This window comes from Rhinoderma darwinii, unplaced genomic scaffold, assembly GCF_050947455.1.
Source record: "Rhinoderma darwinii isolate aRhiDar2 unplaced genomic scaffold, aRhiDar2.hap1 Scaffold_4192, whole genome shotgun sequence".
NCBI lineage: Eukaryota > Metazoa > Chordata > Amphibia > Anura > Rhinodermatidae > Rhinoderma > Rhinoderma darwinii.
In genome coordinates, this window is record NW_027463747.1 from 1 (window position 1) to 19,857 (window position 19,857).

General features: G+C 47.8%; 13 non-coding genes across 13 annotated transcripts; all 13 read left to right on the plus strand.

Annotated features, from left to right (window-relative positions):
- Positions 1-597: 597 nt before the first annotated feature.
- On the plus strand, positions 598-788 carry LOC142710006 (U2 spliceosomal RNA). Its single transcript, XR_012869140.1, has one exon. It is a non-coding gene; the product is annotated as a U2 spliceosomal RNA (small nuclear RNA).
- Positions 789-2,056: 1,268 nt separating this feature from the next.
- On the plus strand, positions 2,057-2,247 carry LOC142710007 (U2 spliceosomal RNA). Its single transcript, XR_012869141.1, has one exon. It is a non-coding gene; the product is annotated as a U2 spliceosomal RNA (small nuclear RNA).
- Positions 2,248-3,575: 1,328 nt separating this feature from the next.
- LOC142709967 (U2 spliceosomal RNA) lies at positions 3,576-3,766 on the plus strand. The gene has a single exon (XR_012869104.1). It is a non-coding gene; the product is annotated as a U2 spliceosomal RNA (small nuclear RNA).
- A 1,300-nt stretch (positions 3,767-5,066) lies between these two features.
- On the plus strand, positions 5,067-5,257 carry LOC142709968 (U2 spliceosomal RNA). Its single transcript, XR_012869105.1, has one exon. It is a non-coding gene; the product is annotated as a U2 spliceosomal RNA (small nuclear RNA).
- A 1,281-nt stretch (positions 5,258-6,538) lies between these two features.
- LOC142709969 (U2 spliceosomal RNA) lies at positions 6,539-6,729 on the plus strand. The gene has a single exon (XR_012869106.1). It is a non-coding gene; the product is annotated as a U2 spliceosomal RNA (small nuclear RNA).
- Positions 6,730-8,033: 1,304 nt separating this feature from the next.
- LOC142709970 (U2 spliceosomal RNA) lies at positions 8,034-8,224 on the plus strand. Its single transcript, XR_012869107.1, has one exon. It is a non-coding gene; the product is annotated as a U2 spliceosomal RNA (small nuclear RNA).
- Positions 8,225-9,516: 1,292 nt separating this feature from the next.
- LOC142709971 (U2 spliceosomal RNA) lies at positions 9,517-9,707 on the plus strand. Its single transcript, XR_012869108.1, has one exon. It is a non-coding gene; the product is annotated as a U2 spliceosomal RNA (small nuclear RNA).
- A 1,300-nt stretch (positions 9,708-11,007) lies between these two features.
- On the plus strand, positions 11,008-11,198 carry LOC142709972 (U2 spliceosomal RNA). The gene has a single exon (XR_012869109.1). It is a non-coding gene; the product is annotated as a U2 spliceosomal RNA (small nuclear RNA).
- A 1,296-nt stretch (positions 11,199-12,494) lies between these two features.
- On the plus strand, positions 12,495-12,685 carry LOC142709973 (U2 spliceosomal RNA). The gene has a single exon (XR_012869110.1). It is a non-coding gene; the product is annotated as a U2 spliceosomal RNA (small nuclear RNA).
- Positions 12,686-13,973: 1,288 nt separating this feature from the next.
- LOC142709974 (U2 spliceosomal RNA) lies at positions 13,974-14,164 on the plus strand. The gene has a single exon (XR_012869111.1). It is a non-coding gene; the product is annotated as a U2 spliceosomal RNA (small nuclear RNA).
- A 1,296-nt stretch (positions 14,165-15,460) lies between these two features.
- Positions 15,461-15,651, plus strand: LOC142709966 (U2 spliceosomal RNA). The gene has a single exon (XR_012869103.1). It is a non-coding gene; the product is annotated as a U2 spliceosomal RNA (small nuclear RNA).
- A 1,292-nt stretch (positions 15,652-16,943) lies between these two features.
- Positions 16,944-17,134, plus strand: LOC142709976 (U2 spliceosomal RNA). Its single transcript, XR_012869112.1, has one exon. It is a non-coding gene; the product is annotated as a U2 spliceosomal RNA (small nuclear RNA).
- A 1,328-nt stretch (positions 17,135-18,462) lies between these two features.
- On the plus strand, positions 18,463-18,653 carry LOC142710009 (U2 spliceosomal RNA). Its single transcript, XR_012869142.1, has one exon. It is a non-coding gene; the product is annotated as a U2 spliceosomal RNA (small nuclear RNA).
- Positions 18,654-19,857: the final 1,204 nt, after the last annotated feature.

Genomic DNA, 19,857 nt, shown 5'->3' on the forward strand with positions numbered 1-19,857 from the left:
CCTCCTGGAGGCAACTAGCTGTGCAAAAAAAAGACAGCCTGGCGGCCGGCTGTTGCAGTGTTGCCCTCTCAGGCAACACTGAGTGACTGACTGAGCCTCACCGTCTTATATAAAGTTCAGACGGAACTTTGCACGTGTCATAGTGGAGCCCTCAGGATTCCAGAGCCAGCTTTCTGACATCATAATGGGGCCTCAGAGATAAAAGCCTGGGCCCAGGCAGTGTTGGTCAGTGCTGCTCAGCAGGCAGCACTGGACTGGACTGGATTACAGCTCATACAAGGTGTGAAGGAACAAGGGGTGGCTGTGGGCATGCACTTGCTGCCGCTGCCAGTGTTTATCTGCATGGCAGCAGGGCATTTGGGCGTTGCCAGGAAGGCGTTTTTATGTAGATTCCTCCTCTTTCAGCACTGCATTGTGGTGCAAGCAAAAGAAGCAAATCCTGTCTGGCTTCCTCTCCGGCCTTTATTCACCTCCCGTGTAGCTGTGAGTGTGTGAGCCTGCAGGGCCCCATGGAATTGCCTAGAAGTAGGCTGAATCGCTGCAAGGGCTGAACAGCAGTATCGGGCAGGCTCGGGCAACGCGCGGCCCGTTCGGGTTATCGCTTCTCGGCCTTTTGGCTAAGATCAAGTGTAGTATCTGTTCTTATCAGTTTAATATCTGATACGTCCCCTATCTGGGGACCATATATTAAATGGATTTTTAGAACAGGGAGATGGAAATAGAGCTTGCTCTGTCCACTCCACGCATTGACCTGGTATTGCAGTATTTCCAGGACCGGAGCACCCTTTCCTTATGTGTTGACTAAAAGCAGATTCCAAAAGTGTTTTTTGTCTTTGCTATTGTTTCTGTCTTTCTGAAGGGATCTCCCCTTTTAATCCCATTATTTCAACACCTGTTGGACAATGCATGAGTGATAATGAGCTCATTGATTAAATGCAATTAATGAATAGATTGCCACCTCTTGTTGTGTGTCGTCTGTGTTTCTGTGTTTCCGGCATTTCACATTGGAACACCTCATTCACCTTCCTTGTCTTCTCTCCGCCCTCCCTTTTAGGTAAGTTAAAGAGCTGCACCTGAGCCAGCCACTGATTGATTGATTGATTGATTGATTGATTGATGCAGCACAACAGTCAAATAGTGGAGTGGAGTAGGGGAACAGCAAACAGCCAATAAAGCAGCCCGCCCGCTCGCCTGCCCGCCACAATGGACCTACCTGTGTACACTAGATGGATGTGATGGAATGTACTGTCGTCCCTACATTTCAAGAAGAAGTAAGAATTGCAGTTGCAACAAAGCCTTGCTTGCCTACAAAGAGAGCAGCAATTTGGATTTGTTACTATGTTACCTAGAAGAATAACAAACTGTGCAAGGATGGAGGTTGTAGGAGCAAGGAGAAGTTGTCTGTAAAGTTGGTGGATGCCTATTTTCCATTTTGCAGTCCCTTGTCTCCCTCTTGTGGCCTCCTGGAGGCAACTAGCTGTGCAAAAAAAAGACAGCCTGGCGGCCGGCTGTTGCAGTGTTGCCCTCTCAGGCAACACTGAGTGACTGACTGAGCCTCACCGTCTTATATAAAGTTCAGACGGAACTTTGCACGTGTCATAGTGGAGCCCTCAGGATTCCAGAGCCAGCTTTCTGACATCATAATGGGGCCTCAGAGATAAAAGCCTGGGCCCAGGCAGTGTTGGTCAGTGCTGCTCAGCAGGCAGCACTGGACTGGACTGGATTACAGCTGATACAAGGTGTGAAGGAACAAGGGGTGGCTGTGGGCATGCACTTGCTGCCGCTGCCAGTGTTTATCTGCATGGCAGCAGGGCATTTGGGCGTTGCCAGGAAGGCGTTTTTATGTAGATTCCTCCTCTTTCAGCACTGCATTGTGGTGCAAGCAAAAGAAGCAAATCCTGTCTGGCTTCCTCTCCGGCCTTTATTCACCTCCCGTGTAGCTGTGAGTGTGTGAGCCTGCAGGGCCCCATGGAATTGCCTAGAAGTAGGCTGAATCGCTGCAAGGGCTGAACAGCAGTATCGGGCAGGCTCGGGCAACGCGCGGCCCGTTCGGGTTATCGCTTCTCGGCCTTTTGGCTAAGATCAAGTGTAGTATCTGTTCTTATCAGTTTAATATCTGATACGTCCCCTATCTGGGGACCATATATTAAATGGATTTTTAGAACAGGGAGATGGAAATAGAGCTTGCTCTGTCCACTCCACGCATTGACCTGGTATTGCAGTATTTCCAGGACCGGAGCACCCTTTCCTTATGTGTTGACTAAAAGCAGATTCCAAAAGTGTTTTTTGTCTTTGCTATTGTTTCTGTCTTTCTGAAGGGATCTCCCCTTTTAATCCCATTATTTCAACACCTGTTGGACAATGCATGAGTGATAATGAGCTCATTGATTAAATGCAATTAATGAATAGATTGCCACCTCTTGTTGTGTGTCGTCTGTGTTTCTGTGTTTCCGGCATTTCACATTGGAACACCTCATTCACCTTCCTTGTCTTCTCTCCGCCCTCCCTTTTAGGTAAGTTAAAGAGCTGCACCTGAGCCAGCCACTGATTGATTGATTGATTGATTGATTGATTGATTGATTGATTGATTGATTGATTGATTGATTGATTGATTGATTGATTGATTGATTGATTGATGCAGCACAACAGTCAAATAGTGGAGTGGAGTAGGGGAACAGCAAACAGCCAATAAAGCAGCCCGCCCGCTCGCCTGCCCGCCACAATGGACCTACCTGTGTACACTAGATGGATGTGATGGAATGTACTGTCGTCCCTACATTTCAAGAAGAAGTAAGAATTGCATTTGCAACAAAGCCTTGCTTGCCTACAAAGAGAGCAGCAATTTGGATTTGTTACTATGTTACCTAGAAGAATAACAAACTGTGCAAGGATGGAGGTTGTAGGAGCAAGGAGAAGTTGTCTGTAAAGTTGGTGGATGCCTATTTTCCATTTTGCAGTCCCTTGTCTCCCTCTTGTGGCCTCCTGGAGGCAACTAGCTGTGCAAAAAAAAGACTGCCTGGCGGCCGGCTGTTGCAGTGTTGCCCTCTCAGGCAACACTGAGTGACTGACTGAGCCTCACCGTCTTATATAAAGTTCAGACGGAACTTTGCACGTGTCATAGTGGAGCCCTCAGGATTCCAGAGCCAGCTTTCTGACATCATAATGGGGCCTCAGAGATAAAAGCCTGGGCCCAGGCAGTGTTGGTCAGTGCTGCTCAGCAGGCAGCACTGGACTGGACTGGATTACAGCTGATACAAGGTGTGAAGGAACAAGGGGTGGCTGTGGGCATGCACTTGCTGCCGCTGCCAGTGTTTATCTGCATGGCAGCAGGGCATTTGGGCGTTGCCAGGAAGGCGTTTTTATGTAGATTCCTCCTCTTTCAGCACTGCATTGTGGTGCAAGCAAAAGAAGCAAATCCTGTCTGGCTTCCTCTCCGGCCTTTATTCACCTCCCGTGTAGCTGTGAGTGTGTGAGCCTGCAGGGCCCCATGGAATTGCCTAGAAGTAGGCTGAATCGCTGCAAGGGCTGAACAGCAGTATCGGGCAGGCTCGGGCAACGCGCGGCCCGTTCGGGTTATCGCTTCTCGGCCTTTTGGCTAAGATCAAGTGTAGTATCTGTTCTTATCAGTTTAATATCTGATACGTCCCCTATCTGGGGACCATATATTAAATGGATTTTTAGAACAGGGAGATGGAAATAGAGCTTGCTCTGTCCACTCCACGCATTGACCTGGTATTGCAGTATTTCCAGGACCGGTGCACCCTTTCCTTATGTGTTGACTAAAAGCAGATTCCAAAAGTGTTTTTTGTCTTTGCTATTGTTTCTGTCTTTCTGAAGGGATCTCCCCTTTTAATCCCATTATTTCAACACCTGTTGGACAATGCATGAGTGATAATGAGCTCATTGATTAAATGCAATTAATGAATAGATTGCCACCTCTTGTTGTGTGTCGTCTGTGTTTCTGTGTTTCCGGCATTTCACATTGGAACACCTCATTCACCTTCCTTGTCTTCTCTCCGCCCTCCCTTTTAGGTAAGTTAAAGAGCTGCACCTGAGCCAGCCACTGATTGATTGATTGATTGATTGATTGATTGATTGATTGATTGATTGATTGATTGATTGATTGATGCAGCACAACAGTCAAATAGTGGAGTGGAGTAGGGGAACAGCAAACAGCCAATAAAGCAGCCCGCCCGCTCGCCTGCCCGCCACAATGGACCTACCTGTGTACACTAGATGGATGTGATGGAATGTACTGTCGTCCCTACATTTCAAGAAGAAGTAAGAATTGCAGTTGCAACAAAGCCTTGCTTGCCTACAAAGAGAGCAGCAATTTGGATTTGTTACTATGTTACCTAGAAGAATAACAAACTGTGCAAGGATGGAGGTTGTAGGAGCAAGGAGAAGTTGTCTGTAAAGTTGGTGGATGCCTATTTTCCATTTTGCAGTCCCTTGTCTCCCACTTGTGGCCTCCTGGAGGCAACTAGCTGTGCAAAAAAAAGACAGCCTGGCGGCCGGCTGTTGCAGTGTTGCCCTCTCAGGCAACACTGAGTGACTGACTGAGCCTCACCGTCTTATATAAAGTTCAGACGGAACTTTGCACGTGTCATAGTGGAGCCCTCAGGATTCCAGAGCCAGCTTTCTGACATCATAATGGGGCCTCAGAGATAAAAGCCTGGGCCCAGGCAGTGTTGGTCAGTGCTGCTCAGCAGGCAGCACTGGACTGGACTGGATTACAGCTGATACAAGGTGTGAAGGAACAAGGGGTGGCTGTGGGCATGCACTTGCTGCCGCTGCCAGTGTTTATCTGCATGGCAGCAGGGCATTTGGGCGTTGCCAGGAAGGCGTTTTTATGTAGATTCCTCCTCTTTCAGCACTGCATTGTGGTGCAAGCAAAAGAAGCAAATCCTGTCTGGCTTCCTCTCCGGCCTTTATTCACCTCCCGTGTAGCTGTGAGTGTGTGAGCCTGCAGGGCCCCATGGAATTGCCTAGAAGTAGGCTGAATCGCTGCAAGGGCTGAACAGCAGTATCGGGCAGGCTCGGGCAACGCGCGGCCCGTTCGGGTTATCGCTTCTCGGCCTTTTGGCTAAGATCAAGTGTAGTATCTGTTCTTATCAGTTTAATATCTGATACGTCCCCTATCTGGGGACCATATATTAAATGGATTTTTAGAACAGGGAGATGGAAATAGAGCTTGCTCTGTCCACTCCACGCATTGACCTGGTATTGCAGTATTTCCAGGACCGGTGCACCCTTTCCTTATGTGTTGACTAAAAGCAGATTCCAAAAGTGTTTTTTGTCTTTGCTATTGTTTCTGTCTTTCTGAAGGGATCTCCCCTTTTAATCCCATTATTTCAACACCTGTTGGACAATGCATGAGTGATAATGAGCTCATTGATTAAATGCAATTAATGAATAGATTGCCACCTCTTGTTGTGTGTCGTCTGTGTTTCTGTGTTTCCGGCATTTCACATTGGAACACCTCATTCACCTTCCTTGTCTTCTCTCCGCCCTCCCTTTTAGGTAAGTTAAAGAGCTGCACCTGAGCCAGCCACTGATTGATTGATTGATTGATTGATTGATTGATTGATTGATTGATGCAGCACAACAGTCAAATAGTGGAGTGGAGTAGGGGAACAGCAAACAGCCAATAAAGCAGCCCGCCCGCTCGCCTGCCCGCCACAATGGACCTACCTGTGTACACTAGATGGATGTGATGGAATGTACTGTCGTCCCTACATTTCAAGAAGAAGTAAGAATTGCAGTTGCAACAAAGCCTTGCTTGCCTACAAAGAGAGCAGCAATTTGGATTTGTTACTATGTTACCTAGAAGAATAACAAACTGTGCAAGGATGGAGGTTGTAGGAGCAAGGAGAAGTTGTCTGTAAAGTTGGTGGATGCCTATTTTCCATTTTGCAGTCCCTTGTCTCCCTCTTGTGGCCTCCTGGAGGCAACTAGCTGTGCAAAAAAAAAGACAGCCTGGCGGCCGGCTGTTGCAGTGTTGCCCTCTCAGGCAACACTGAGTGACTGACTGAGCCTCACCGTCTTATATAAAGTTCAGACGGAACTTTGCACGTGTCATAGTGGAGCCCTCAGGATTCCAGAGCCAGCTTTCTGACATCATAATGGGGCCTCAGAGATAAAAGCCTGGGCCCAGGCAGTGTTGGTCAGTGCTGCTCAGCAGGCAGCACTGGACTGGACTGGATTACAGCTGATACAAGGTGTGAAGGAACAAGGGGTGGCTGTGGGCATGCACTTGCTGCCGCTGCCAGTGTTTATCTGCATGGCAGCAGGGCATTTGGGCGTTGCCAGGAAGGCGTTTTTATGTAGATTCCTCCTCTTTCAGCACTGCATTGTGGTGCAAGCAAAAGAAGCAAATCCTGTCTGGCTTCCTCTCCGGCCTTTATTCACCTCCCGTGTAGCTGTGAGTGTGTGAGCCTGCAGGGCCCCATGGAATTGCCTAGAAGTAGGCTGAATCGCTGCAAGGGCTGAACAGCAGTATCGGGCAGGCTCGGGCAACGCGCGGCCCGTTCGGGTTATCGCTTCTCGGCCTTTTGGCTAAGATCAAGTGTAGTATCTGTTCTTATCAGTTTAATATCTGATACGTCCCCTATCTGGGGACCATATATTAAATGGATTTTTAGAACAGGGAGATGGAAATAGAGCTTGCTCTGTCCACTCCACGCATTGACCTGGTATTGCAGTATTTCCAGGACCGGTGCACCCTTTCCTTATGTGTTGACTAAAAGCAGATTCCAAAAGTGTTTTTTGTCTTTGCTATTGTTTCTGTCTTTCTGAAGGGATCTCCCCTTTTAATCCCATTATTTCAACACCTGTTGGACAATGCATGAGTGATAATGAGCTCATTGATTAAATGCAATTAATGAATAGATTGCCACCTCTTGTTGTGTGTCGTCTGTGTTTCTGTGTTTCCGGCATTTCACATTGGAACACCTCATTCACCTTCCTTGTCTTCTCTCCGCCCTCCCTTTTAGGTAAGTTAAAGAGCTGCACCTGAGCCAGCCACTGATTGATTGATTGATTGATTGATTAATTGATTGATTGATTGATTGATTGATTGATTGATTGATTGATGCAGCACAACAGTCAAATAGTGGAGTGGAGTAGGGGAACAGCAAACAGCCAATAAAGCAGCCCGCCCGCTCGCCTGCCCGCCACAATGGACCTACCTGTGTACACTAGATGGATGTGATGGAATGTACTGTCGTCCCTACATTTCAAGAAGAAGTAAGAATTGCAGTTGCAACAAAGCCTTGCTTGCCTACAAAGAGAGCAGCAATTTGGATTTGTTACTATGTTACCTAGAAGAATAACAAACTGTGCAAGGATGGAGGTTGTAGGAGCAAGGAGAAGTTGTCTGTAAAGTTGGTGGATGCCTATTTTCCATTTTGCAGTCCCTTGTCTCCCTCTTGTGGCCTCCTGGAGGCAACTAGCTGTGCAAAAAAAAGACAGCCTGGCGGCCGGCTGTTGCAGTGTTGCCCTCTCAGGCAACACTGAGTGACTGACTGAGCCTCACCGTCTTATATAAAGTTCAGACGGAACTTTGCATGTGTCATAGTGGAGCCCTCAGGATTCCAGAGCCAGCTTTCTGACATCATAATGGGGCCTCAGAGATAAAAGCCTGGGCCCAGGCAGTGTTGGTCAGTGCTGCTCAGCAGGCAGCACTGGACTGGACTGGATTACAGCTGATACAAGGTGTGAAGGAACAAGGGGTGGCTGTGGGCATGCACTTGCTGCCGCTGCCAGTGTTTATCTGCATGGCAGCAGGGCATTTGGGCGTTGCCAGGAAGGCGTTTTTATGTAGATTCCTCCTCTTTCAGCACTGCATTGTGGTGCAAGCAAAAGAAGCAAATCCTGTCTGGCTTCCTCTCCGGCCTTTATTCACCTCCCGTGTAGCTGTGAGTGTGTGAGCCTGCAGGGCCCCATGGAATTGCCTAGAAGTAGGCTGAATCGCTGCAAGGGCTGAACAGCAGTATCGGGCAGGCTCGGGCAACGCGCGGCCCGTTCGGGTTATCGCTTCTCGGCCTTTTGGCTAAGATCAAGTGTAGTATCTGTTCTTATCAGTTTAATATCTGATACGTCCCCTATCTGGGGACCATATATTAAATGGATTTTTAGAACAGGGAGATGGAAATAGAGCTTGCTCTGTCCACTCCACGCATTGACCTGGTATTGCAGTATTTCCAGGACCGGTGCACCCTTTCCTTATGTGTTGACTAAAAGCAGATTCCAAAAGTGTTTTTTGTCTTTGCTATTGTTTCTGTCTTTCTGAAGGGATCTCCCCTTTTAATCCCATTATTTCAACACCTGTTGGACAATGCATGAGTGATAATGAGCTCATTGATTAAATGCAATTAATGAATAGATTGCCACCTCTTGTTGTGTGTCGTCTGTGTTTCTGTGTTTCCGGCATTTCACATTGGAACACCTCATTCACCTTCCTTGTCTTCTCTCCGCCCTCCCTTTTAGGTAAGTTAAAGAGCTGCACCTGAGCCAGCCACTGATTGATTGATTGATTGATTGATTGATTGATTGATTGATTGATTGATTGATTGATGCAGCACAACAGTCAAATAGTGGAGTGGAGTAGGGGAACAGCAAACAGCCAATAAAGCAGCCCGCCCGCTCGCCTGCCCGCCACAATGGACCTACCTGTGTACACTAGATGGATGTGATGGAATGTACTGTCGTCCCTACATTTCAAGAAGAAGTAAGAATTGCAGTTGCAACAAAGCCTTGCTTGCCTACAAAGAGAGCAGCAATTTGGATTTGTTACTATGTTACCTAGAAGAATAACAAACTGTGCAAGGATGGAGGTTGTAGGAGCAAGGAGAAGTTGTCTGTAAAGTTGGTGGATGCCTATTTTCCATTTTGCAGTCCCTTGTCTCCCTCTTGTGGCCTCCTGGAGGCAACTAGCTGTGCAAAAAAAAGACAGCCTGGCGGCCGGCTGTTGCAGTGTTGCCCTCTCAGGCAACACTGAGTGACTGACTGAGCCTCACCGTCTTATATAAAGTTCAGACGGAACTTTGCACGTGTCATAGTGGAGCCCTCAGGATTCCAGAGCCAGCTTTCTGACATCATAATGGGGCCTCAGAGATAAAAGCCTGGGCCCAGGCAGTGTTGGTCAGTGCTGCTCAGCAGGCAGCACTGGACTGGACTGGATTACAGCTGATACAAGGTGTGAAGGAACAAGGGGTGGCTGTGGGCATGCACTTGCTGCCGCTGCCAGTGTTTATCTGCATGGCAGCAGGGCATTTGGGCGTTGCCAGGAAGGCGTTTTTATGTAGATTCCTCCTCTTTCAGCACTGCATTGTGGTGCAAGCAAAAGAAGCAAATCCTGTCTGGCTTCCTCTCCGGCCTTTATTCACCTCCCGTGTAGCTGTGAGTGTGTGAGCCTGCAGGGCCCCATGGAATTGCCTAGAAGTAGGCTGAATCGCTGCAAGGGCTGAACAGCAGTATCGGGCAGGCTCGGGCAACGCGCGGCCCGTTCGGGTTATCGCTTCTCGGCCTTTTGGCTAAGATCAAGTGTAGTATCTGTTCTTATCAGTTTAATATCTGATACGTCCCCTATCTGGGGACCATATATTAAATGGATTTTTAGAACAGGGAGATGGAAATAGAGCTTGCTCTGTCCACTCCACGCATTGACCTGGTATTGCAGTATTTCCAGGACCGGTGCACCCTTTCCTTATGTGTTGACTAAAAGCAGATTCCAAAAGTGTTTTTTGTCTTTGCTATTGTTTCTGTCTTTCTGAAGGGATCTCCCCTTTTAATCCCATTATTTCAACACCTGTTGGACAATGCATGAGTGATAATGAGCTCATTGATTAAATGCAATTAATGAATAGATTGCCACCTCTTGTTGTGTGTCGTCTGTGTTTCTGTGTTTCCGGCATTTCACATTGGAACACCTCATTCACCTTCCTTGTCTTCTCTCCGCCCTCCCTTTTAGGTAAGTTAAAGAGCTGCACCTGAGCCAGCCACTGATTGATTGATTGATTGATTGATTGATTGATTGATTGATTGATTGATTGATTGATTGATTGATGCAGCACAACAGTCAAATAGTGGAGTGGAGTAGGGGAACAGCAAACAGCCAATAAAGCAGCCCGCCCGCTCGCCTGCCCGCCACAATGGACCTACCTGTGTACACTAGATGGATGTGATGGAATGTACTGTCGTCCCTACATTTCAAGAAGAAGTAAGAATTGCAGTTGCAACAAAGCCTTGCTTGCCTACAAAGAGAGCAGCAATTTGGATTTGTTACTATGTTACCTAGAAGAATAACAAACTGTGCAAGGATGGAGGTTGTAGGAGCAAGGAGAAGTTGTCTGTAAAGTTGGTGGATGCCTATTTTCCATTTTGCAGTCCCTTGTCTCCCTCTTGTGGCCTCCTGGAGGCAACTAGCTGTGCAAAAAAAAGACAGCCTGGCGGCCGGCTGTTGCAGTGTTGCCCTCTCAGGCAACACTGAGTGACTGACTGAGCCTCACCGTCTTATATAAAGTTCAGACGGAACTTTGCACGTGTCATAGTGGAGCCCTCAGGATTCCAGAGCCAGCTTTCTGACATCATAATGGGGCCTCAGAGATAAAAGCCTGGGCCCAGGCAGTGTTGGTCAGTGCTGCTCAGCAGGCAGCACTGGACTGGACTGGATTACAGCTGATACAAGGTGTGAAGGAACAAGGGGTGGCTGTGGGCATGCACTTGCTGCCGCTGCCAGTGTTTATCTGCATGGCAGCAGGGCATTTGGGCGTTGCCAGGAAGGCGTTTTTATGTAGATTCCTCCTCTTTCAGCACTGCATTGTGGTGCAAGCAAAAGAAGCAAATCCTGTCTGGCTTCCTCTCCGGCCTTTATTCACCTCCCGTGTAGCTGTGAGTGTGTGAGCCTGCAGGGCCCCATGGAATTGCCTAGAAGTAGGCTGAATCGCTGCAAGGGCTGAACAGCAGTATCGGGCAGGCTCGGGCAACGCGCGGCCCGTTCGGGTTATCGCTTCTCGGCCTTTTGGCTAAGATCAAGTGTAGTATCTGTTCTTATCAGTTTAATATCTGATACGTCCCCTATCTGGGGACCATATATTAAATGGATTTTTAGAACAGGGAGATGGAAATAGAGCTTGCTCTGTCCACTCCACGCATTGACCTGGTATTGCAGTATTTCCAGGACCGGTGCACCCTTTCCTTATGTGTTGACTAAAAGCAGATTCCAAAAGTGTTTTTTGTCTTTGCTATTGTTTCTGTCTTTCTGAAGGGATCTCCCCTTTTAATCCCATTATTTCAACACCTGTTGGACAATGCATGAGTGATAATGAGCTCATTGATTAAATGCAATTAATGAATAGATTGCCACCTCTTGTTGTGTGTCGTCTGTGTTTCTGTGTTTCCGGCATTTCACATTGGAACACCTCATTCACCTTCCTTGTCTTCTCTCCGCCCTCCCTTTTAGGTAAGTTAAAGAGCTGCACCTGAGCCAGCCACTGATTGATTGATTGATTGATTGATTGATTGATTGATTGATTGATTGATTGATTGATTGATGCAGCACAACAGTCAAATAGTGGAGTGGAGTAGGGGAACAGCAAACAGCCAATAAAGCAGCCCGCCCGCTCGCCTGCCCGCCACAATGGACCTACCTGTGTACACTAGATGGATGTGATGGAATGTACTGTCGTCCCTACATTTCAAGAAGAAGTAAGAATTGCAGTTGCAACAAAGCCTTGCTTGCCTACAAAGAGAGCAGCAATTTGGATTTGTTACTATGTTACCTAGAAGAATAACAAACTGTGCAAGGATGGAGGTTGTAGGAGCAAGGAGAAGTTGTCTGTAAAGTTGGTGGATGCCTATTTTCCATTTTGCAGTCCCTTGTCTCCCTCTTGTGGCCTCCTGGAGGCAACTAGCTGTGCAAAAAAAAGACAGCCTGGCGGCCGGCTGTTGCAGTGTTGCCCTCTCAGGCAACACTGAGTGACTGACTGAGCCTCACCGTCTTATATAAAGTTCAGACGGAACTTTGCATGTGTCATAGTGGAGCCCTCAGGATTCCAGAGCCAGCTTTCTGACATCATAATGGGGCCTCAGAGATAAAAGCCTGGGCCCAGGCAGTGTTGGTCAGTGCTGCTCAGCAGGCAGCACTGGACTGGACTGGATTACAGCTGATACAAGGTGTGAAGGAACAAGGGGTGGCTGTGGGCATGCACTTGCTGCCGCTGCCAGTGTTTATCTGCATGGCAGCAGGGCATTTGGGCGTTGCCAGGAAGGCGTTTTTATGTAGATTCCTCCTCTTTCAGCACTGCATTGTGGTGCAAGCAAAAGAAGCAAATCCTGTCTGGCTTCCTCTCCGGCCTTTATTCACCTCCCGTGTAGCTGTGAGTGTGTGAGCCTGCAGGGCCCCATGGAATTGCCTAGAAGTAGGCTGAATCGCTGCAAGGGCTGAACAGCAGTATCGGGCAGGCTCGGGCAACGCGCGGCCCGTTCGGGTTATCGCTTCTCGGCCTTTTGGCTAAGATCAAGTGTAGTATCTGTTCTTATCAGTTTAATATCTGATACGTCCCCTATCTGGGGACCATATATTAAATGGATTTTTAGAACAGGGAGATGGAAATAGAGCTTGCTCTGTCCACTCCACGCATTGACCTGGTATTGCAGTATTTCCAGGACCGGTGCACCCTTTCCTTATGTGTTGACTAAAAGCAGATTCCAAAAGTGTTTTTTGTCTTTGCTATTGTTTCTGTCTTTCTGAAGGGATCTCCCCTTTTAATCCCATTATTTCAACACCTGTTGGACAATGCATGAGTGATAATGAGCTCATTGATTAAATGCAATTAATGAATAGATTGCCACCTCTTGTTGTGTGTCGTCTGTGTTTCTGTGTTTCCGGCATTTCACATTGGAACACCTCATTCACCTTCCTTGTCTTCTCTCCGCCCTCCCTTTTAGGTAAGTTAAAGAGCTGCACCTGAGCCAGCCACTGATTGATTGATTGATTGATTGATTGATTGATTGATTGATTGATTGATTGATGCAGCACAACAGTCAAATAGTGGAGTGGAGTAGGGGAACAGCAAACAGCCAATAAAGCAGCCCGCCCGCTCGCCTGCCCGCCACAATGGACCTACCTGTGTACACTAGATGGATGTGATGGAATGTACTGTCGTCCCTACATTTCAAGAAGAAGTAAGAATTGCAGTTGCAACAAAGCCTTGCTTGCCTACAAAGAGAGCAGCAATTTGGATTTGTTACTATGTTACCTAGAAGAATAACAAACTGTGCAAGGATGGAGGTTGTAGGAGCAAGGAGAAGTTGTCTGTAAAGTTGGTGGATGCCTATTTTCCATTTTGCAGTCCCTTGTCTCCCTCTTGTGGCCTCCTGGAGGCAACTAGCTGTGCAAAAAAAAGACAGCCTGGCGGCCGGCTGTTGCAGTGTTGCCCTCTCAGGCAACACTGAGTGACTGACTGAGCCTCACCGTCTTATATAAAGTTCAGACGGAACTTTGCACGTGTCATAGTGGAGCCCTCAGGATTCCAGAGCCAGCTTTCTGACATCATAATGGGGCCTCAGAGATAAAAGCCTGGGCCCAGGCAGTGTTGGTCAGTGCTGCTCAGCAGGCAGCACTGGACTGGACTGGATTACAGCTGATACAAGGTGTGAAGGAACAAGGGGTGGCTGTGGGCATGCACTTGCTGCCGCTGCCAGTGTTTATCTGCATGGCAGCAGGGCATTTGGGCGTTGCCAGGAAGGCGTTTTTATGTAGATTCCTCCTCTTTCAGCACTGCATTGTGGTGCAAGCAAAAGAAGCAAATCCTGTCTGGCTTCCTCTCCGGCCTTTATTCACCTCCCGTGTAGCTGTGAGTGTGTGAGCCTGCAGGGCCCCATGGAATTGCCTAGAAGTAGGCTGAATCGCTGCAAGGGCTGAACAGCAGTATCGGGCAGGCTCGGGCAACGCGCGGCCCGTTCGGGTTATCGCTTCTCGGCCTTTTGGCTAAGATCAAGTGTAGTATCTGTTCTTATCAGTTTAATATCTGATACGTCCCCTATCTGGGGACCATATATTAAATGGATTTTTAGAACAGGGAGATGGAAATAGAGCTTGCTCTGTCCACTCCACGCATTGACCTGGTATTGCAGTATTTCCAGGACCGGTGCACCCTTTCCTTATGTGTTGACTAAAAGCAGATTCCAAAAGTGTTTTTTGTCTTTGCTATTGTTTCTGTCTTTCTGAAGGGATCTCCCCTTTTAATCCCATTATTTCAACACCTGTTGGACAATGCATGAGTGATAATGAGCTCATTGATTAAATGCAATTAATGAATAGATTGCCACCTCTTGTTGTGTGTCGTCTGTGTTTCTGTGTTTCCGGCATTTCACATTGGAACACCTCATTCACCTTCCTTGTCTTCTCTCCGCCCTCCCTTTTAGGTAAGTTAAAGAGCTGCACCTGAGCCAGCCACTGATTGATTGATTGATTGATTGATTGATTGATTGATTGATTGATTGATTGATTGATTGATGCAGCACAACAGTCAAATAGTGGAGTGGAGTAGGGGAACAGCAAACAGCCAATAAAGCAGCCCGCCCGCTCGCCTGCCCGCCACAATGGACCTACCTGTGTACACTAGATGGATGTGATGGAATGTACTGTCGTCCCTACATTTCAAGAAGAAGTAAGAATTGCAGTTGCAACAAAGCCTTGCTTGCCTACAAAGAGAGCAGCAATTTGGATTTGTTACTATGTTACCTAGAAGAATAACAAACTGTGCAAGGATGGAGGTTGTAGGAGCAAGGAGAAGTTGTCTGTAAAGTTGGTGGATGCCTATTTTCCATTTTGCAGTCCCTTGTCTCCCTCTTGTGGCCTCCTGGAGGCAACTAGCTGTGCAAAAAAAAGACAGCCTGGCGGCCGGCTGTTGCAGTGTTGCCCTCTCAGGCAACACTGAGTGACTGACTGAGCCTCACCGTCTTATATAAAGTTCAGACGGAACTTTGCACGTGTCATAGTGGAGCCCTCAGGATTCCAGAGCCAGCTTTCTGACATCATAATGGGGCCTCAGAGATAAAAGCCTGGGCCCAGGCAGTGTTGGTCAGTGCTGCTCAGCAGGCAGCACTGGACTGGACTGGATTACAGCTGATACAAGGTGTGAAGGAACAAGGGGTGGCTGTGGGCATGCACTTGCTGCCGCTGCCAGTGTTTATCTGCATGGCAGCAGGGCATTTGGGCGTTGCCAGGAAGGCGTTTTTATGTAGATTCCTCCTCTTTCAGCACTGCATTGTGGTGCAAGCAAAAGAAGCAAATCCTGTCTGGCTTCCTCTCCGGCCTTTATTCACCTCCCGTGTAGCTGTGAGTGTGTGAGCCTGCAGGGCCCCATGGAATTGCCTAGAAGTAGGCTGAATCGCTGCAAGGGCTGAACAGCAGTATCGGGCAGGCTCGGGCAACGCGCGGCCCGTTCGGGTTATCGCTTCTCGGCCTTTTGGCTAAGATCAAGTGTAGTATCTGTTCTTATCAGTTTAATATCTGATATGTCCCCTATCTGGGGACCATATATTAAATGGATTTTTAGAACAGGGAGATGGAAATAGAGCTTGCTCTGTCCACTCCACGCATTGACCTGGTATTGCAGTATTTCCAGGACCGGTGCACCCTTTCCTTATGTGTTGACTAAAAGCAGATTCCAAAAGTGTTTTTTGTCTTTGCTATTGTTTCTGTCTTTCTGAAGGGATCTCCCCTTTTAATCCCATTATTTCAACACCTGTTGGACAATGCATGAGTGATAATGAGCTCATTGATTAAATGCAATTAATGAATAGATTGCCACCTCTTGTTGTGTGTCGTCTGTGTTTCTGTGTTTCCGGCATTTCACATTGGAACACCTCATTCACCTTCCTTGTCTTCTCTCCGCCCTCCCTTTTAGGTAAGTTAAAGAGCTGCACCTGAGCCAGCCACTGATTGATTGATTGATTGATTGATTGATTGATTGATTGATTGATTGATTGATTGATGCAGCACAACAGTCAAATAGTGGAGTGGAGTAGGGGAACAGCAAACAGCCAATAAAGCAGCCCGCCCGCTCGCCTGCCCGCCACAATGGACCTACCTGTGTACACTAGATGGATGTGATGGAATGTACTGTCGTCCCTACATTTCAAGAAGAAGTAAGAATTGCAGTTGCAACAAAGCCTTGCTTGCCTACAAAGAGAGCAGCAATTTGGATTTGTTACTATGTTACCTAGAAGAATAACAAACTGTGCAAGGATGGAGGTTGTAGGAGCAAGGAGAAGTTGTCTGTAAAGTTGGTGGATGCCTATTTTCCATTTTGCAGTCCCTTGTCTCCCTCTTGTGGCCTCCTGGAGGCAACTAGCTGTGCAAAAAAAAGACAGCCTGGCGGCCGGCTGTTGCAGTGTTGCCCTCTCAGGCAACACTGAGTGACTGACTGAGCCTCACCGTCTTATATAAAGTTCAGACGGAACTTTGCACGTGTCATAGTGGAGCCCTCAGGATTCCAGAGCCAGCTTTCTGACATCATAATGGGGCCTCAGAGATAAAAGCCTGGGCCCAGGCAGTGTTGGTCAGTGCTGCTCAGCAGGCAGCACTGGACTGGACTGGATTACAGCTGATACAAGGTGTGAAGGAACAAGGGGTGGCTGTGGGCATGCACTTGCTGCCGCTGCCAGTGTTTATCTGCATGGCAGCAGGGCATTTGGGCGTTGCCAGGAAGGCGTTTTTATGTAGATTCCTCCTCTTTCAGCACTGCATTGTGGTGCAAGCAAAAGAAGCAAATCCTGTCTGGCTTCCTCTCCGGCCTTTATTCACCTCCCGTGTAGCTGTGAGTGTGTGAGCCTGCAGGGCCCCATGGAATTGCCTAGAAGTAGGCTGAATCGCTGCAAGGGCTGAACAGCAGTATCGGGCAGGCTCGGGCAACGCGCGGCCCGTTCGGGTTATCGCTTCTCGGCCTTTTGGCTAAGATCAAGTGTAGTATCTGTTCTTATCAGTTTAATATCTGATACGTCCCCTATCTGGGGACCATATATTAAATGGATTTTTAGAACAGGGAGATGGAAATAGAGCTTGCTCTGTCCACTCCACGCATTGACCTGGTATTGCAGTATTTCCAGGACCGGTGCACCCTTTCCTTATGTGTTGACTAAAAGCAGATTCCAAAAGTGTTTTTTGTCTTTGCTATTGTTTCTGTCTTTCTGAAGGGATCTCCCCTTTTAATCCCATTATTTCAACACCTGTTGGACAATGCATGAGTGATAATGAGCTCATTGATTAAATGCAATTAATGAATAGATTGCCACCTCTTGTTGTGTGTCGTCTGTGTTTCTGTGTTTCCGGCATTTCACATTGGAACACCTCATTCACCTTCCTTGTCTTCTCTCCGCCCTCCCTTTTAGGTAAGTTAAAGAGCTGCACCTGAGCCAGCCACTGATTGATTGATTGATTGATTAATTGATTGATTGATTGATTGATTGATTGATTGATTGATTGATTGATTGATTGATTGATTGATTGATTGATGCAGCACAACAGTCAAATAGTGGAGTGGAGTAGGGGAACAGCAAACAGCCAATAAAGCAGCCCGCCCGCTCGCCTGCCCGCCACAATGGACCTACCTGTGTACACTAGATGGATGTGATGGAATGTACTGTCGTCCCTACATTTCAAGAAGAAGTAAGAATTGCAGTTGCAACAAAGCCTTGCTTGCCTACAAAGAGAGCAGCAATTTGGATTTGTTACTATGTTACCTAGAAGAATAACAAACTGTGCAAGGATGGAGGTTGTAGGAGCAAGGAGAAGTTGTCTGTAAAGTTGGTGGATGCCTATTTTCCATTTTGCAGTCCCTTGTCTCCCTCTTGTGGCCTCCTGGAGGCAACTAGCTGTGCAAAAAAAAGACAGCCTGGCGGCCGGCTGTTGCAGTGTTGCCCTCTCAGGCAACACTGAGTGACTGACTGAGCCTCACCGTCTTATATAAAGTTCAGACGGAACTTTGCACGTGTCATAGTGGAGCCCTCAGGATTCCAGAGCCAGCTTTCTGACATCATAATGGGGCCTCAGAGATAAAAGCCTGGGCCCAGGCAGTGTTGGTCAGTGCTGCTCAGCAGGCAGCACTGGACTGGACTGGATTACAGCTGATACAAGGTGTGAAGGAACAAGGGGTGGCTGTGGGCATGCACTTGCTGCCGCTGCCAGTGTTTATCTGCATGGCAGCAGGGCATTTGGGCGTTGCCAGGAAGGCGTTTTTATGTAGATTCCTCCTCTTTCAGCACTGCATTGTGGTGCAAGCAAAAGAAGCAAATCCTGTCTGGCTTCCTCTCCGGCCTTTATTCACCTCCCGTGTAGCTGTGAGTGTGTGAGCCTGCAGGGCCCCATGGAATTGCCTAGAAGTAGGCTGAATCGCTGCAAGGGCTGAACAGCAGTATCGGGCAGGCTCGGGCAACGCGCGGCCCGTTCGGGTTATCGCTTCTCGGCCTTTTGGCTAAGATCAAGTGTAGTATCTGTTCTTATCAGTTTAATATCTGATACGTCCCCTATCTGGGGACCATATATTAAATGGATTTTTAGAACAGGGAGATGGAAATAGAGCTTGCTCTGTCCACTCCACGCATTGACCTGGTATTGCAGTATTTCCAGGACCGGAGCACCCTTTCCTTATGTGTTGACTAAAAGCAGATTCCAAAAGTGTTTTTTGTCTTTGCTATTGTTTCTGTCTTTCTGAAGGGATCTCCCCTTTTAATCCCATTATTTCAACACCTGTTGGACAATGCATGAGTGATAATGAGCTCATTGATTAAATGCAATTAATGAATAGATTGCCACCTCTTGTTGTGTGTCGTCTGTGTTTCTGTGTTTCCGGCATTTCACATTGGAACACCTCATTCACCTTCCTTGTCTTCTCTCCGCCCTCCCTTTTAGGTAAGTTAAAGAGCTGCACCTGAGCCAGCCACTGATTGATTGATTGATTGATTGATTGATTGATTGATGCAGCACAACAGTCAAATAGTGGAGTGGAGTAGGGGAACAGCAAACAGCCAATAAAGCAGCCCGCCCGCTCGCCTGCCCGCCACAATGGACCTACCTGTGTACACTAGATGGATGTGATGGAATGTACTGTCGTCCCTACATTTCAAGAAGAAGTAAGAATTGCAGTTGCAACAAAGCCTTGCTTGCCTACAAAGAGAGCAGCAATTTGGATTTGTTACTATGTTACCTAGAAGAATAACAAACTGTGCAAGGATGGAGGTTGTAGGAGCAAGGAGAAGTTGTCTGTAAAGTTGGTGGATGCCTATTTTCCATTTTGCAGTCCCTTGTCTCCCTCTTGTGGCCTCCTGGAGGCAACTAGCTGTGCAAAAAAAAGACAGCCTGGCGGCCGGCTGTTGCAGTGTTGCCCTCTCAGGCAACACTGAGTGACTGACTGAGCCTCACCGTCTTATATAAAGTTCAGACGGAACTTTGCACGTGTCATAGTGGAGCCCTCAGGATTCCAGAGCCAGCTTTCTGACATCATAATGGGGCCTCAGAGATAAAAGCCTGGGCCCAGGCAGTGTTGGTCAGTGCTGCTCAGCAGGCAGCACTGGACTGGACTGGATTACAGCTGATACAAGGTGTGAAGGAACAAGGGGTGGCTGTGGGCATGCACTTGCTGCCGCTGCCAGTGTTTATCTGCATGGCAGCAGGGCATTTGGGCGTTGCCAGGAAGGCGTTTTTATGTAGATTCCTCCTCTTTCAGCACTGCATTGTGGTGCAAGCAAAAGAAGCAAATCCTGTCTGGCTTCCTCTCCGGCCTTTATTCACCTCCCGTGTAGCTGTGAGTGTGTGAGCCTGCAGGGCCCCATGGAATTGCCTAGAAGTAG